The sequence below is a fragment of the Primulina huaijiensis genome, chromosome 14, assembly GCF_012295235.1.
Source record: "Primulina huaijiensis isolate GDHJ02 chromosome 14, ASM1229523v2, whole genome shotgun sequence".
Taxonomy (NCBI): Eukaryota; Viridiplantae; Streptophyta; class Magnoliopsida; order Lamiales; family Gesneriaceae; genus Primulina; species Primulina huaijiensis.
In genome coordinates, this window is record NC_133319.1 from 15,830,600 (window position 1) to 15,835,689 (window position 5,090).

At 31.1% G+C, this 5,090-nt stretch overlaps 1 pseudogene; it reads left to right on the forward strand.

Annotated features, from left to right (window-relative positions):
• The first annotated feature begins 686 nt into the window (after window positions 1-686).
• On the forward strand, window positions 687-1,599 carry LOC140958028 (peroxidase 5-like; annotated as a pseudogene).
• The last annotated feature ends 3,491 nt before the right edge of the window (window positions 1,600-5,090 follow it).

Genomic DNA, 5,090 nt, shown 5'->3' on the forward strand with positions numbered 1-5,090 from the left:
TGCTTAAAACCAAACGAAACCACTATTCGATCAACTCTCTGCGTCAGTGTTGTTCTTGAGTGTCGTCAACACCAATCAGCAACACGGTATATGTAAATCAATCACTCAATCGCTTCACACGGAAATCTCCAATACTGAACTTGTCTGTTCAAAAAATCTCCAGCAGTTGCGTAGCAATACTCTAAAAAAAAAAACACTCATTTTTCTTTTCTCTATATTTTCTTTATATAGATCTCCATCTTTGCCTTAAATATCTTTCCATAGATACCCATATCTTACAAACAAGGAAACAAGAGTTTATTAGGAATAAAACTCTATTCAAATCTAGGATGTTATATCTTTGAGATAAGTTCCTAAATTAAATTATGTTGGATAAATCCCAAGACTAAAATTATCTTGGAATAAATCTTATCATCTGATCAATTTAAATTAGTCTAGAAATACAAAATTCTAATATTTCTAATTAGATAAAATATAAATTAAATATTCCTTTCGTTATCAAATGCCAATTGCTCGAATCATTTTCATCGCCTAACAATATCTTGAAATCTTAGTTTTATTTCGCGATTCTATCGGATTTTGTTTGATTTCTTCACCAATAAACATGGTGATTTCTAGTACTTCTGATAAATTTTAGGGAGACTTGTGTTTCTTGATCTTGTTTCTTATAACAATATATATCGACAATGTCTACAGTTTCATTAGCTTTACTAAAAGTGGGTTACTACAATTAGTACAGTTGCCCATCTGCTGAAGCCATTATAAAGAAACAAGTTAACAAAGCTCTGGCAAGAAACTTGGTGCAGGCATCATCAGAATGCATTTTCATGATTGTTTCATAAGGGTATGTTTACCCATTTTATGAAAAATATTTATGCGTTTTGTTTTTTATTTTAATATTTGTTGTTTTATATGATTGTCTACGTAAATAATTGAGTAACTAAGTTAAAATTTAAATTACCTTTTGTGTAATAATGTTGTGACGCATCGGTTCTTCTGGATTCCACACCTGATTGTCGTTCAGAGGAAGAACACCCGGCCAACAACCCGAGCTTGCATGGTTTCGAAGTGATGGATGCAGCCAAGGCTGCGCTCGAATCATCCTGTCCACGTAAAGACTCATGTGCTGATATACTAGCCTTTGCAGCTCGTGACAGCGCCTACAAGCTCGGTGGCATAAACTAAGCGGTCCCATCGGGTCGTCACGACTGGCGAGTGTCCATAGAAGACGAAGTTGCTCAAAATCCTCCTCCCCCATCTTTCAACGCAAAAAAACTTTGCACTAAAAAGGCTGTCAACAGACGTAATGGTGACCCTTTCTGGGCACACTCCATCGGAATATCCCATTGCTCTTCTTACTCGAACCGAATCTACAATTTCAATTCAACTCATCCGATTGATCTTTCCATGGACCCAAAATTTGCTAAAGAATTGAGAAAGAGATGTCCTGCACTTTCATTCAATTCTAGAACTGATCCAATGGTGCCTCTAGACTTCATTTCTACCAACAAGTTGGATAACAAGTACTATTTACTTCTGAAGAACAAACGTGTGTTGCTGACGTCGGATCAGACACTTTCCAAAAAAGTATCACAATAGTCATTTATTGTTGTAGTGATTTCTTGAATTTTGACTAACAATGCCAAAAATGGAGCTTCCTGGGCCAACAAGTTCGTGAATGCCATGGTAAAAAAGGGTCCATTGAGGTGCTTACCGTAGACCAGGGTGAGATAAAGAAGAAATTGTAGGATTGTCAATTGAATAATGACAATTTTGTGTGCTATTTTTGGCAATTGTTCTTTAGTCATATGATTTATCATGCCATTGTAAATAATTTTAAGCTTTTAAATTTACTTAATTGTGATGATGAATGTCTTCAGTCATATTAAAATTTTAATAATAAGTTTAATTTGTTAATGAATTGTTCAAATTTTATTGTGTGAGCAAACAAATAAAAATATAGTAGTACATACGCTTTTACCTAAAAATCATTCTTAAATAATAGGAAAATTTACATTTTCGGTTATGTTTATTTTAACTCTATGTTATTTTGGTTATCTATATTGTCAAATTCAGTTTTAGCCTTATATCTTTTAATTTTTGACAATTTTAATCATTTTCATCAGAGTACTGATGTGCCAATATGCACATCAACTCCATGTTGACGCTACATGGGCACCACATTAGAAAATGACTTAAATTGCAAAAGAAAAAAAAAGATAGCAGAGTACAACTGAAATTTGATAACATAAAAGACTAAAATCGCAAAAAAGTACATGCACATAAACCGAATGCAACTATCTCTAAATAATAAAAGAGATAACCAACATGATAATATAGATGACTTGTTATATTGTGTCAATCATGTGCATATGTATTGTATTTTATGACAAACTTTGATCAATAAATAAAAGTCAATTCTTTTAACTGAATTGTACTTGTCACATATTAATATTGCATGTTGGAATATTTTAAGTTTTGGTGATTTAACAAGCTTTAAAAACTAAATATTCATAAGAAGAAGTTTTCTAATGAGTTTAATTGATTGCAAAACCAGGCTGATAAAGCATAAGAAGGATATTGATAGCCAAACCGATTCAAAGTTAATTGATAAATCCCAACTGACAGTTTATCTAAGTCAATTAGTCAGTCCAAACCCAAACATTCCCTGAAGAATCAATATAATCAGTGATAAAAGATCAGAGCTGAACTGAAATAGTGGATAAAGTTTTTCGTACCAACAATTATTGAATCTTAATAGAATGTCAAGTTCCTGCGCACTACCAGGACATGTGAGAAAGAGCGCTGACATGACAACAACGACATCTGTATTTGGAAACGAATATATTATTTTGCAAAGATTACCATTAAAGATTAAGATATAAATAGATAATTTGAACAAGCTCTGAATGTTACACAGTTACACAATCGATCTCTGAAATTTTCAAGCTTACTGATCTTCTCTGAAAAAGCTTTATGCGAGCCAAACTTAAAAGTCAACACACGTTGATAAATTATTATCTGATTATTGTGAGGATCAAATTTTTTCTTAGAATTTCTTTGTGATAGTAAGATGTCTTACTGCTCTAATTATTTTAGATTGAAGTTTACTAAGAGTTTCAGTTAGACAGTGTTAAGTCTTACTAAAGTTTGTGATTTCTAATTGCTTGTAATTATCCAAAATATTTTAGTGCAATCATCCCGTGAGGAAGAAGAGGTGACGTATCAGTGTTGAAGTCACCAAACATTTATAAAAAATTTTGTGTATATAATTTATTGCATTTATTTACTTGTTATTATTTTTAAGATTCATTGTTGAAGCATTTTATATTTTCTTCAAATACAAAAATATTGCATACCAATTGTTTGATAAAATGCTTCAAACAAACCAATTTTACATTCAACTTGCATATCTTTTATATGCTTTACCAAAATATATAATCAGTTTTTATAAAGGATTATTTTGAGTGTCTTCCATTTGGTTTGAAAGCAAAACTCGATTTAATTAATCGATGTTCAATATTCAAAGAACCGAGCTATTTTAACTCAATGATTATCCCTAAATCGATCTTATTAATTGGTCTTACTGTTCAAATTATTTTAGATTGAAGTTTACTAAGAGTTTAATTAGGTAATGTAAAGTCCTATTGAAATGAGTGATTTCAAATTACTTGTAATTATCAAAGTCTTTTAGTGCAATCCTTCTGTGAGGAATAAGGGGTGATGTAGGAGTATTGAAATCTTCGAACATCTAGAAACAACTTTGTGTCTATTTACTTCTCAGTTTATCTACCATAAAATACTATTCAGGAGAACCCAACTGATTTTCTTGATAAACCTTTTGTTTGAACAGTCTCAGACTGAAACTTTTGCATTTTTTTTTCTCTAAACATGAAACGACCGAACCCTCAACAATACATGAAAATATTTTCTTATAATATTTTGCACCATTTTAAATAAACAACCAACTAGTATTTGAAAATCCAAAGGAAGTAGTCAAAACATGAAATCGTCAAATGTTTTACCAAACCTAAAAAGCAATAAACGTGAAAAGTATCATCCTCTCAAAAACTTCTCAAAAGCATAAATAAATAGTCTTAAAAATCTTTTAACGTAAATCGTAATCGTAAATCATAAGTGCGGAAAAGTAGAAGCGCTGGTCCTCGGGATGTGTGCACCTTCAATCCAGCCAAATCAAGCATCAAGACCTCTATCAACATCACCTGCATCCATCACACATAGTGAGTCTAAAGACTCAACAAACCATAATCTTGATAACAAATATATGTATAAAATTACATGCAACAGTGAAAGATACCTTTACGTATAAAAATAGCATTTTCATGATATGTAAACATAAAACTTAACCTTTTCCTTTTTCCTCATCATAACATGACATAAAACCTTTTATCATGATATAAACATTTTCCTTTATTGAATTCAGATCGTTAATTATGAATTTTCTCAATCCTCAAAAGTCGATGGATCCATCTACATGAAACCACAGTACTGGGCGTCGGGGACATCAGCGACATAAGATCGTCAACTGAGCCTTGGCCTATCCTCAATCATATCCTCATATCCTCATTAGTCACAATTACTTCACTTTTATCAACGTTTCATATTTTCACCACTTTATAAAATCATGCACAAATATCATTTTTCTTTTGAAACCAAGCATATAACATATATTTTAAATGTCAACCTTAACTCATAAAAATTCAATAGACATTTAAAACTCATAATTTAATCATGTAAAATTTCATAAACATTTAACAATGATCATAATATCATAAAAACAACATTTAAAGCACTGCCATGGCCTTTACAAATTTTTAGGTGTAAAAGGACCATTTTACCTCTGGACGTGTCATTTTACGTTTTTGACTTTTTCTTGATTTCATTGACTCTAGCATGTCCCAAAAAATAATTTAAGCTTAAATTAAAAATCTCATAATTTTATTTAGCTTAAAAACAAGACTTTTTAATTTATCTTTAATTAATCGTTTTGACAGTGTTTTAATCCCGAAAAATCCCAAACTTTAAAATAAAATTCCTAAACTTAAAACTTAGACTTTTTATATCATTTT